Raw genomic sequence first — 14664 nt, 5'->3', positions numbered from 1 at the left:
AATGTGACCATGCAAGACAACTAAGCAAGAAAATATAGTTTTTCTTTCTGACTGCCAAATGTAAGAGTGTGAGGACGTAACCCTGCTGCACGCCACACGGCTCACGTAATGCAAAACCTCAATATATTCTCCGAGCTGTAACCTTCTGTGAATCATTGCTCCATTATTTCATTCTTTCCCCTCGCTGGCGCGTCTCCCGTGGTTCTGCTTCCATGAGATTAGGTGAGAAAGAGAGGCACAGGCAGCAGATTTCCTCAGGGCGGGTCTCCTAAACCCAACCAACCATTACACCAGCCGCTTTCTCAAGCCTCAGACACACCATTCACCCATGTGGGCTCCGCTTCCTCAGATCTCTCTAGAAGAAGCTTCGAGGTTTTCCATGCACTTATCAAGAGTTAAAACAAGACTTAGATCGTCCTGCGGGCACATGGAAAAGTTCAAAATGATAAAGGAGATTTTGGAAAAGCCCTAATAAATAATTTTCCACCAGCATATATGAAAATAAGCCGCCTTGATGATCAGATTCAACAAAGACCACTGGCCAAAAAAAAGGGGAGATTTATGGGTCATTGAGATTTTTCGTCAGAAACGAGATGAGTTGAACCTGTCAAAGTTAAGCCTGGCCGTCTGACAACAGGCACATGCGAGAGAAGTACATCTGGAAATGCGTTTGAGTAACGGCGAGGCCTGCGAACACACAGAAGACTCCACCCATACAGTCGTCATACACATCTCTGTTCCCTCAACGGCCACAGCCTGACGAAACGCAAGATTACAAGAGGTTTGGGAACGAGAAAACTGCCCAGAAAGAGAAAAAAGTTCGGTTTGATCTGTGGGGAGGATGAATCTCAGCAAACCTGTGAGGTTACAGGCCAACCCCACAAAAAAAGGGGAAAAAAACCTTGAAATAATATTTGTAATATTAAAAACACACATATACTGTGTACGCATGTATGCATGCATGCTTTTAGCTATTATGCCAGCCGTAGATTGCACCAGCCTCCAGAGTAGATCAGGTGTGTTCCTACAGTAGTCACATTCAAATCCAGACTCAAAACACTTCTGTTTACCTGTGCATTTACTGAATGAGCACTGGCCCACAGTTCGTCCGACTGTTAGTACTTTATTTATTTTTTAATTCTAAACTGTTTTAATTATTCTTATTTGTTTTGATTATTTAAATTTCTTCTATGTACAGCACTTTGAACCATTGAGTATGAAATGTTCTATATAAATAAACATAAATGCATGCATAGATGAATGCATAAATGCATGCATAGATGAATGCATAAATGCATGCATAGATGAATGCATAAATGCATGCATTGATAAATTCATAAATGCATGCATTGATAAATGCATAAATGCATGCATAGATGTATGCACACATACGTACGTTAATCAATACATTAATTAATTTATGTCATGGTAGTACTGTATTTACTACAATTTAGGAATCTAATAAAACATTTCAGTAATTAAACTCAAATCTGGATACAAGGGTAATTTGAATTTTGGGTGAAAATATGCTTTAAGTATCATGAAAAGAATGGCCAAAATGCACACAAAAAAATGCATAAACTATCAATCATATAAATAATATTGGAATTAAGATACTTTTATTAGTGGTGCTTATCAAAGGACAAAGTATTATTATTGTTCTTATAAAACTGATTTCCCCTTCCCTCGTTTAGGAATAAATATTCTCATGTAATTCAACTGGGTATGGAATTACCGGAGTATCTGACAGGCTGACAAGAGCCCATCAGTATCACTGAAACTAAAAACAGAAAACTTTTTTAAAAAGAATTACCAGGTGATCAACCAAGAATCCAGGTGACTGTCTAAGGAGTTCTTTCACCAACATCCGCCTGTATATTTAGAGATAAATGATTAAGGAAACGAGTTCAATACTTGTGCTGGGTAACCATGGCGACACAGCAAACAGAAACACAACAACACTGGAGGAAGAGGGGGAGGCAGGACCGGTTTCAGACAATCCCTCGCTTATCGCCACAGACGCACGTTTATGAGCCAGTGCGTGTCCTAGAACTATAAACCACCTAGAATATTCCAGAAAATATACAATAAAATAAAAAAAAAATAACAAAAGTAAATAAATATATATTCTAAAAGTATAAATAAAATACAATTAAATTTTAAAAAAAATAATTATAATATTATAAATTCATACATGTGCATTTCCTCTGATTTACACCAAATAAATCAGTAAAGTAGAGCTAAATAAATTAAATCTTATTTTCAATTAAACTAAAAAAAAAATTCCATTAAATGTTTCAGTCTTTTGAATTGATACACTGACAGAAATAAATCAATCTTAAGAACTCAAACTCTAACTTAAGATATTCTTAATTATTATTATGATTATTATGAGTCATAATCTTATGTTATTCAACAACAAGCTGCCCTGCATAGGAAAATCTTCTCTATTTAACCATGTGTCTGTTGTTTCATTGACAAACGATGGCTGATACTGAAAGACATCAGTGTGTGTGTGTGTCTAAGTTATAAAGTTGTGCCTGCTGGTAATTCAATAGGGGTTTCCGGCTCCATTCATAAGCTGGCGAAGCACACCTGCGCCTCGGGCCACGACTGAAACATTCTCCAGGTGAAGAGCAACGCCCGAGGAAAGAGACGTTTCATTAGACCAAGAGGAACACACACACTTTTACCATCACACAGACACCTAATGTCCTCATGACGCACTGGACTGAACAGATTACCGTGCGAATCCTCCACACCGTAACAGATTCACTTCACATCACGTCTGCGATCAATCCTCTGCATGTATTCGGTTAAAGAAATAACATGCTCATAAAAATCCCCCAGCAGTTCTGTCAAGTGTTCCCACTAAAACGCTTATTAAACTGCTGATTTACAACGGGATCTCAGGAAAAAAACACACAGCTTTCTTCCAAATCCAGAAGTTCAACACAGAACTTCACCTTCAATGCTTCAGAAAGAGTCAAACCCTCTCAGTAATACTTACAATGACATGACAAAACCATAGAAGACTTTCAAAACATGGAGGAATAGAGTGTAAGATCTCACTTTCTTTGTGTGTATCACAGCCAAGAGGAAAACCTGATGAACAAACGTTTAGAAATACAGGTTTGCTTGTAGATGAAACCGAGAAAGTACCAATGAAAGAGAAAGTCACTGTTTCATACTTTAAACTGAAACTAAATAGTCACGAGTTTCTACTCGCTTTCACTCACTCGAGACTTTCCCTGAAAATATCAGCTATTAAAATGTTACTCTATTGCATTTCTCGTGATACAAAGGTCAAGCTGACTTAGATCTAAAACACATTGCTCAGAAGAATTGCATACAACATTGCATGATTGACTTTGATAATCAGAAATGTTGATCATCAAATCATCATATTAGAGTGATTTCTGAAGAATCATGTGACACTAAAGACTGGAGTAATGATGCTGAAAATGACATTTTGCCATAATTAACATAGAAAATATTTAAAATTAATAATATTGTGCTGTTTTACTCTATTTTTGATCAAATAAATGCAGAGATCTCACAAAAATATTGCCAATCTTAAACTTTTGAATGGTAGTAGCCAACACAAAATATAATAAACAAAGTTGTAAAGGCCTCTTTAACATTAAGACTTTGAACTTTAGCAACAAAAACATACTAAAAAAACAAATGTTTTCAATAGCAGGCAAAAAAACAAACAAAAAAAAAAAAACAGGCTATTGCTGTGTTTTAATCCCTTAAATGAAAACTAGTGAAGCAGAACGAGTGAACTTCATGCACCTGGACACTAGAGCCAGACCGATATATCGGCAGGCCGATATTAGGCATTTTCTAAAATATCGGTATCGGCAGATATAATGGCCGATATATGAATATTTCAAAAATAAAAAACGGACTAAACACGCTGACCATGTCATGAGTGTTGGAGTTGTATAGTTTGTCCACCAGAGGGCGCTCTACACAGTTCCTGTTGGCAACACTCGTCGAGTTGGTCACGATACATACATTGCTTGAATAACAATTAAAAGATCATCCCCATCAGTTCTCTGAACTCAAATAAGCAGGACAAAATTTGTGACTATCATGTCCAGTTTTGCTGCTGTTAAATAAGCCGAGAGTGAAGCGGAATTAGCTAGTAATAGTTACGTTACGTTGTTACAGTGTAGTTGACTGACTGTCCTTTTAACTTTTGACAACGTGACTGAAGTATTTCTTTAATATTGCGTGACAGTTATAGCAATGAGACGCATCATCTCTCCTTGGCCTGTTATATTGAAAATTTATGTTTTACAATTTGCAGTATGACGTTATCCATTGCTAAATTATGGCTCATCATAGACTAGCTAACCACAAAGCTAGCTAACACCACTAACATGTCTGTTCTGTTGAGACAATAAAAGAAACAAGTTTCTTTTTAAAATGCATTATCATATTATTTTAGTTAAAACTCATAAATAACTACAAATAACTAATGTCAGGGAAATCTGTTAATGTTTTGTTGCGCGTTTCTGAAATAATAAAAAAAAAATAATAATAATAATAATATCGGCCGATATATCGGAATATCGGATTTTAAACCCAATAAATATTTGTATCGGTATCGGCCTTCAAAATCCTTTATCGGTCAGGCTCTACTTAGTATACTTGAGGTTGCATGTTTTCACTGCTGCATTTATCCAATGACAATCTCATCACAAAATAAAACTGCAGCCTAATTTAGCAACTCAGTCATGTGACGCGAGATCCAAGCGCTAGACTTTCATCCACAGAAGCCAAGAGTTATAGACGACCCTCCCAGATAAACACGTCCGCGGTCACGCTGGGAATCGGGGAGTTTGGGAAACTGTGAAAACACTGCGATGAGCCGTTTTAGGGTGATTAAATGTTGTTGAACGTATTAAATCACAGCGCCGCCACGGGAACGCTTGCAAACAGAGAGCCGTTTGTTTCGTGGCCCTTTTAAAGCAGATCCATAAATTAAGCAGACAGACTCCTTTGTTAGACGCTGGATTCCAGCGGGGAGAAAAAAAAGCCTCATTATGCGCAGGACAGTGTGTCTGTGGCTTATTGCACACACTCCATTTCTCAGAGACACCTGCGATCCCTCCGACTGAACCTGACGGGACTTTGGCCTTTAATTTGCGTTTGAAGCAACAGTGTTATCAATCCATATTAAAATGAGAACGCTCATTTCCTGTGGTTCGACTCATTACCTCATGGGTGATGATGATGTCATGATGACCAACACGCAAACAGTGATTATGTCGTTCTGGAAAGTATTACAAATCCATGATAGGCCAACTTGGGTGACAACGTTGGACGAGTTAAGCGGATTAATGCAGCGTGATGCACTGATTATCATCCTGGTCCATCAGGTCAAGCTAACCGGAAGCATAACATCTTGCACTTTTTAAAATATGAATGAATGAAGCTTTATTATTGTATCATGGTTATGATTACGCCAAGCTCGCATGGGCTTACACCAACATTAATATACAGAAGAAATAAGAAAAATAATATACAAGATAGACATGTCCAGAGTACATCGAATAGATTGCTCCAAGCATTAGAAACTAAATAATAATAATAGTGCATATGTATTCCGATGCAATCATACACACATTCTAATTTATTCAAATAACCACCCATATAAACCCATAATCCTACATTAAATCTAATTAAACTAGCTTGCCTTCTTTTCCAGGCCTTTGAAAAAAAAAAAATTGCAAACTTAAAGTAGTTCACTTTTAAAAAAAACTTTTTCTGATAATTTACTCACCCCCATGTGACCCAAGATGTCTGTCATTCTTTCTTCAGTTTATAAGAAATCAAGGTTTTTATTTAATGAAAACATTCCAGGATTTTCTCCATATAATGGACTTCAATGGGGTCCAAACGGTTCAAGGTCCAAATGAGAGTTTCAGTGCAGCTTCAAAGGGCTTTAAACGACACCAGACGATGAATAAGGGTCTTATCTAGTGAAACGATCGCTCATTTAAAAAATAAATAAAAAAAGTTTAAGTTTTATAAGCACACATTTGTGACTCTCCTGTTCGAACTCCATCAAAATGAACAAATCTTTTCTCGAGTCATGACTCGAATGGTCCACTTATTCATCGTCTGGAGTCGTTTAAAGCCCTTTGAAGCTGCACTGAAACTCTCATTTGGACCTTGAACCGTTTGGTCCCCATTGAAGTCCATAATATGGAGAAAATCCTGGAATGTTTTCATCAAAAACCTTCATTTCTTTTCGACTGAAGAAAGAAAGACATGGACATCTTGGATGACATGGGGGCGAGTAAATTATCAGCAAAAGTTGTCAAAAGTGAACTACTCCTTTAAATGCATAGTTATAATAATAATTTTTGATTTTTAAAAATTTAATTTTGCACAGAAGTACATTGACAGGGCATGCTACAAAAAGCAGTAAAAATTGCTGTTAAAATATTTAAATGAAACATCAAGCCCAATATCAGAGCCATTTATTTTAATGAAAAACAATGAATGATTTTTGCATAATTTTCACGACAACTAAGCACATTCCTCCCTTAAACTCTCAATGTTTAATAAGAGTTTGTGCACAACTAAAAAAAACTGTAAAAAGTCAATGCAAGACTCAGCAACTCGCCGTTTTGTTTGTTTTTATAGCCGACCTGAAATGCAATGACTTTATTATAATTCGAATCATAAATAAACTGAATATGGATGTTGGACGAGTTAAGCAGATTAAACCATTGAGATTCACTGTCTGAAACAGACATGCCCAGGCATAATAACTGCATGACATCATATGCGTTTCATCATACATTGCTAAAAATCACACTCGTTCTCTTCACACACCAGGTTAAGCCAGTCAGGTCTGTAATCCAAGAGTGCTGACGTACAAGATCAGCATGAAACGGGATCTTAAGCCGCATTATTGCTGTACTAGGCAGAGCAAAGTCCCGCTGCATTTCCACAGATTGCAATATGAATGAAAATCTCAGTGATTTAGATTAAAACTACATATTTACAATCTCATGCAAAACTTCTAAGCATCAATAACACCAAACAATAGTAGTGATGCTTGATTGATTTACTGTTTTATAAACAGCCATGTTCCCAATTGGGGAACCAGCAATGAATGCTTGAATTAACAAGCCAAGATGTGTGTGGCGGTCAATAATTAAAAGGCCGTAAACCCACGGGATCTGGAGTTGGCAACGCAGCCTCGGTTCTGTCGCCACATCCCTCAAAAATGACATCATACGCAGACGCCCGTGACGGGAACACGGGAAGCACTACCTACATTCCTTTCCCATGAGATCATGACCACCCTCTCCGGGAGCAGCCAATCAGAGACTGCGGGAAACAAACACACTCACCCAGACCCTCCATTAACAGTCTGATCAGGTCACACACTGCCAACCACTGAACCCTTCTCCAACTCTAGGGTTCATAATGGTACTGCCACTTATAGTCCTCCGCATCAAATCATTAACAGTTTCTGCTCTGCCAAACGGACAATGGCGGCGCGAAATAAACTCGCATATATAAAGGGACCAAATAGTTAAAGTCTCAAGAGATTAAAGTTGTTTGCAATCACTCGACTCAGGACGTTTAAACACCTGAACGGCTGCAGCTTCATTCAGTTCGGAAGGTTCGCTAAAGCATCTGAATCTAATTATACATATTTAAATAAACACGAAAATTATTTGCAACACACTTTGCTATATTATTGTTGAATGGGACTTGACTTTACACGTCAGGAAATGATTGGGAACATTATTGGATTATTGGTTAATATAAATGTTCCTGCCCAAGAACGTATTACACCAGAAGAAATGTCTCATATTCCATGCCAAAATGCATTAAATAATAAAAAAATTTTACTAAAAAAAAATGTAAATTTTATATTTTTACAAATATAATTACGGAACGTTCTTTTACACTAAGTGCAAATAGCCCGTCTTGTTGGTAAGAGGCTATTTACACTAACTCCGCCCACTGACGTCTGGTTGGGTCAGACCAAGCGTGCCGCACAAGCCCTGAAAAGTGAAGCCAAAGTGTCTCGATCGCCCCCTGGTGGCCGGTCCCAGTATAGCTCATAAACCCCGCCTCTCGTGTTATTCAACTGCGCGCGAGACCAACTAAATTAAATTACACTTCAAATATCATTTTTCCAAAGATGGTTTCTGTCATTTACTGTAGGTTTTATCACGCTGAGTGTTTGTTTTTAAAATAAGTTTGTTTTTAGTGGTGTGATGTCATGATTGACAGCTGTGATTGACAGGTTCAAGAAATCACTGAAGCACCAACAGACGTTTTTTTTCAGGATCATCGGAGGACGGAGGAGATTGGAACTGTAAATTTAATATGTAAATTTCTACAATTAGTAAAAAAAAAAAAAATTGCGAATTGATTCGTGCGAGAGTGAGGGGGCGGGGCCTTGATTTCGCGGCTTTACTTCCTGTTCACGACTGCGCATGTCTGGTCCCAGACTCAAGCACAAGATGTCAGCGCCATAACGGGACACTGGCGGCTTTACTTCTGACCAATGGGAGAGCGAAGGGGCGTCGTCCATCTTATACAGCCTACGGGTCAGACGGGAAAGCGCTGGATTGCAGGCGGGAGGCGCATGATAAAGTTTGACGCAAATCGATTTGAGTTCGAATCCAACCTTTGCTGAACTCGCTCTACTCCTTTTCCCATCACACATCAAATCGGAAAGACATTTCTTTGTTTAAGAAAATATTCGAAAAGTGGAACTAAAGACTTTAATGTGTATTTAATGATGTTTATCGGTTAGGGGCTAGTGCAAATGTAATATATCACTATTTAAACAGCCGCTGCCATACACTTATAGTGGATAAAGTTATTACATTTTAAATTGCATTTCATGGTGGCCTTTACACTAAACAGCCTCACACACACACACACACACACACGAGTTCCTCCTCTCTCTGAAAGTGGGCAACACTACGGTCTCTAGCGGGCGTTTTCTCCGATTACATTATTCTCTGGCTCTGGACTGTGTAGCTCGGAGATGTGGACAGAGGGAGGAAACACAGCATGTAATAACCAGCAATTTAAAGTCATTACATTAAAGCATTTATCTCAAATTACCGCATACTTGTAGTGTGCGAGTTTCGAGATGAGATTACGAGCCTACAAATAGAAAACGGAGAAAGAAAGAAGAAAAAAAAAATATTCCGATTTGAAATCCCGATCTAACTGGTCATATAATAAAAAAAAAACAGGATTTTTCTTCTTGGCATTTTAAAGTACCCACAGTACACATACTAAACTGAAAAAAATGGTGATTAGTGCTCGCATTTGCATAACATGATTCAGTATTCAGCAAACAGACCCAACCCTGATTAATGACAGCATGCAAAGTTTAGCCAATCATAAGAGCTCATTTAAAATGTGTATTACGGTATGCACTCAAAAATATGTAAGGCCTTTAAGATTCATGCATTTTAAATTACATTTAGTATTTCAATCCATTTCCATTACACTTCATCAAACTCGAATAATGAAATGATATTTATGTAGTTTCACATAACAGCCTGGATTATATATTTCACATCGATAAGCATTATAAGAACCAATATTATATATTTTAGCCAAATATACCTTAATTTCTCCACAGCTAATCATATTTGAATCGTTCACACACTAAAAGTAATTTTGAAAACAAACAATTATAGTATGCAGATTTGAATAAATGGATGGATGTGAACACTAAATAATAAATATAACATGGTTAATTTAAGTGTGCATACATAATTTTGTCTAGAAAGAAAAGTGAAAGAAAATAAATTCAGCTTTTGGTTCAGGTATGCTCTGCCCAAGAAACACAGACACGTTGACAGCAACTTATTTTTCATTGATATTTATTTCAGCACAAACACCGTTTCTGAGAAGCCTTGGCTTCACACACATACGCGGAGCCTGAAACAACGCGCACGCTGCCAGTTCCTCAACACACGTTTAGTGTCACCTCGTGCTTCCACATATTCATGAAACGCTCGAGTTTGCACAGCATGTGTTTGAGGTTATTCCAGAGCGATGACCTCACCCTTCGACAGGAAATGCAGATGATGTTCTCGCTTAACTGGGAGGCGACCATATGGTTTATACGACGCATTGTTTGAATCTCGCTCGCTCTGGAGAGAGGAAGATGCCTTTTGAAGGCTTGTTTGTGGAGTTAGCGGAGGATTTGGTCCAGGATGTGTCGCGGATGTAAAAATACCAGCGGACATGAGAGCTTGCTTTAAAATAATGACTTGTTTCTGTTGCTAAAACAATCACTTCGCCTCGTAATTCTCTTGGGTCTTGTTTTTTCCCCACTTGAATCTGCTGTAAAATAACCCAGTAGGGCTGGGTATTGAGACAAATTTCACAATTCAATTCGATTTCGATTCACAAGCTTGCAATTCGATTCGATTTCGATTACGATTCGATTCAATATCGATTATTTTGGAAATCAGTTACAATAAATGGCAAATTTTCTCAAGGGAATCAAATCTCTCAACTAATGCTGTAACTATGGGAGTCTAGTTGGGCTTCATTAGCCTAATATGAAGGTAATAATGAACTGTTTTGCAGCTATACGAACACTTAAATTACACTTTTTTTATTTTTATAATAAGAAGATTATATGAAATATAAACATTTAAATGGTGTCTGTCATAAAAACTTGCCAGATTTATTCAAATATGCATTAAATATTGAAGAACATTAAGATTATAATGCATATGTAATATGGTGTATATATTTAGCAAAATGCTCCTCTATAGAGTTATTTTTTCTAGCTGACTAACGAGTTTATGTGGGTTTTCTGAGGTAAATATGACGATGACATTGATTACAAGCTGTTTAACTGACGTCTTTCCATGGTTGAAACGCTGATTGAGCGAATCAATGTGACATGATACGGATTTCGATAAGTTGTACTCTATTTTTTAACACACTTGACTGGTACTGGTGTGACTGGTATTATTAAGCCGGATGAGAGATCAGCGCTGCTGCTTCTCTAGAGCGATCTCACGCCACAGTGACAAAACACTATTTATGTTTTTGAATTTCTAAAGAAAATGGACGTAATTTGAAAATTGAGACTTTGTTTCATATCAATAGTAACAAACGACAAAGATTATTGCGATTTTTTGGATGCGCGCAGCCGCGATACAATGTCCCATTCATCCAAATGAAACAGGATGACTAATCGATTCTTGAGATTTAAGAATCGATATTGGTTCGTAAAAATGAGAATCGATTAATATCGAGAAATCGATATTTATTACCCAGCCCTATTTTACACCTCGTAATTCTCTTGGGTCTTGTTTTTAACCCACTTGAACCTGCTGTAAAATAACCTAGTTCAGTTGTTTATTCAATATCAATATAATATCATGCCATGAATGTTATGTTTACATAAATTTACAATTAAAAATGCATTTGAAGTAACTTTTATAGTAGGATTTGATACAAAAGTAACACATTTGTCATAATTTCTTCAAGTTGAACCGAATCTGATCATATAGATGCAAGCTAAATATCATAGTTTAATATCAATATTGTGGATGTATCAGAGGATAAATACTGGATTCTGCTTCAGACTAAAAGAAATGACCTGAAAGTGATCTCGTTTGACTAATCTTGGCCTAATTTTGTAGCTCAAGCGTTTTACAAGCAACATGTTAAAGTCAACAGAGATAGTGTAGCTGTGGCATTGGCCAAAACTAGTCAAATAACACCATGGATTCATTTTCAGGTCATTTGATGACTTACTGACTTCCTAAAACCGGACTATACAGCATCTATGCATGAAGTCTACAAAGCAACAAGACAAACTACTATTGCGCACACTAAGTACTGTTTTGATGAGGGTGGAGTATAATTAGAGGGATTCAATAAACACCAAAGGCGGTTTGAGAAGAACCTCCTTATTAAATCATTGAAACTGAAGAGGAGTGAATAATCTTGCCACAGCTTCAAGTTATTGTTTTGAGTTGCCATATATAGCCGTGTTCAATCCTGTCTAGACTGAACAACATCTGGGTGGGATCTAGTTTGGGTTCATCAAACGGTTTATCTAGGTTGAAGTATCGACATCTTGAAACACGTTCAATGCTAGAAGGTTTTTAACCACAATAGCCAATCACTGCATCAAGCGGAGGATCATGTGACCTCCTCTATCTGGACTCCTATTGGCAGTTGCATGAGCGTTGAGTGTTGCATCAACAATCAGCATGAAATGCCTCACTTTTGCTTGCTTTGCAAGATGTCATGATCTTGTTTGACGTTGCTTCACTTTCATGAAGTGAATATAAATTGATACCTGAAATTATTCTTCAGGATAGCTTCATACTTTCCTCCCTGCTGAAAAAAACAATAGAAACCATTACAGAATTCCTAATGGTTATAAAGGGAAATATATTGGTTTTAATGGAAACTGTAATGGTCCTAGTAAGTCTCTATTGGTAATTTGCTTTCATCTATTGGTTGTATATGTTTTCTATTGGATACCATTAAGGACCAGCTTTGAAAATTATAAGTTACATTTTGGTATCTACTGGACACCATTATGAACCATTAGGACTCCAATAAATTTAGTGTTTCCTTTGGTTTGATAATAATGATTTAATGTAGGGTACACATGTTTAATTGGCTAGATACAGTTTTTAAAAACTGGTCATAGCCATTGGTCAAAACATTGGTCCCATGTGATTTCAGGTTTAACAGCTCTTGTCGGGAGTGATCAGGTCAAAACCTGACCCTCATACATAGGTTGTCCTAACCATTAAATGTTGAAATCATGACCAATACAAATTTGTAATGGAAACCATTAAATATGTTGAAATCATGACCAATACAAATTTGTAATGGAAACCATTAAATATGTTGAAATCATGACCAATACAAATTTGTAAATGGAAACCATTAAATATGTTGAAATCATGACCAATACAAATTTGTAATGGAAACCATTAAATATGTTGAAATCATGACCAATACAAATTTGTAATGGAAACCATTATATATATACAAATCATGACCAATACATGTTTGTAATGGAAACCATTACAAATCAGAACCAATACAAACTGTAATGGAAACCATTAAATATATCATTACCAATACAAATTTGTAATGGAAACCATTAAATATGTTGAAATCATGACCAATACAAATTTGTAATGGAAACCATTATATATATACAAATCATGACCAATAAATGTTTGTAATGGAAACCATTAAATGGGTTCAAATTTATGACCAATACAAATTTGTAATGGAAACCATTATATATATATATATATATATATACACAAATCATGACCAATACATATTTGTAATGGAAACCATTACAGATCAGAACCAATACAAACTGTAATGGAAACCATTAAATATATCATTACCAATACAAATTTGTAATGGAAACCATTAAATATGTTGAAATCATGACCAATACAAATTTGTAATGGAAACCATTATATATATACAAATCATGACCAATAAATGTTTGTAATGGAAACCATTAAATGGGTTCAAATTTATGACCAATACAAATTTGTAATGGAAACCATTATATATATATATATATATATATACACAAATCATGACCAATACATATTTGTAATGGAAACCATTACAGATCAGAACCAATACAAACTGTAATGGAAACCATTAAATATATCATTACCAATACAAATTTGTAACGGAAACCTATACAAACCAATACATCCTAATAGAATATGGCCCAAAACACACTACATAATGGACACCATTTTGTAATGGTTTTAATGGTTAATGGCTGATGGTTTGTAATGGTTTTGTAGTGGAAACCATTACCATTTCTGTAATGGTTTCTATTGTTTTTTTCAGCAGGGCTATCAGAGACTAAAATTACTTCTTAACAACTGCATGACAAAGACCCCAATAAAAACGCACAGAAAACCCTACAGAGCATTAAATATCGGAGCAGATCCTTGCGAACAGTAGCACAAGAGCGCCTGCAAAAAGCAGAACGTAGCGGCGGCCGTCTCAGGTTACCCACTTCCAGCCGGACACAAGAGCTCCTGTTTGAAAGCCAGTGTAATCTCAGAAAGTGTCTTTTGTAGGAGCTGGAGGCGAAGAATAAAAGACAAGAGCAGGTAGAAACCGCTGAGAAAGGGCGTCTTGAATGACATTTCTCATGGCCTTTTTCATGTGTGGATTACGAGTCAAGAGTGAGTCAGCCATGGTTTCCTACAACAAGGTACTTTGTCAAACAGCATTATTGCAATAAAATAGCATGCTAAATTTAAATTTGCATTCAAGAAAAAAAGGTTAAAGGTAACGCAAAAGTTCAAACGAGCAAATCTTTTGTAAAAGTCCAAATGTCTAAACTCGTCCCGGTGCGCACAAAAAAAAACGCTTTGAAGCTTTTTTTACACATCTGAAGTCATCCAGGCTCAGCCGAGCCAAAGTAAATAACACAGTAGGCAGGAAATCTGTGCAACCGTTCGCAAATCTTTTGACTTACTGCTCGGTGACAAACACGCATCGCAACAGAAAAACGACTGGCCTTTTGGCTCTCCTCCAAACAAGCAGATTGCATTTCTATAGGATTCTTTGTTTTCCCGTTTTATTTGCTCTCATAAAAATCCCCAGCAC

The 14664-nt window shown here is 36.7% G+C and overlaps 1 protein-coding gene across 3 annotated transcripts in view; it reads right to left on the bottom strand.

The window, feature by feature from the left end:
- Positions 1-14664, bottom strand: part of flnba (filamin B a) — an 87715-nt gene that overhangs the window by 60153 nt on the left and 12898 nt on the right. The window lies entirely within an intron of this gene.

The sequence above is a fragment of the Pimephales promelas genome, chromosome 21 (assembly GCF_988280905.1).
Source record: "Pimephales promelas chromosome 21, fPimPro1.hap1.1, whole genome shotgun sequence".
Lineage (NCBI taxonomy): Eukaryota > Metazoa > Chordata > Actinopteri > Cypriniformes > Leuciscidae > Pimephales > Pimephales promelas.
Note: the sequence above shows the minus strand (reverse complement) of the source record. Positions and strands in the feature narration are given on the sequence as shown.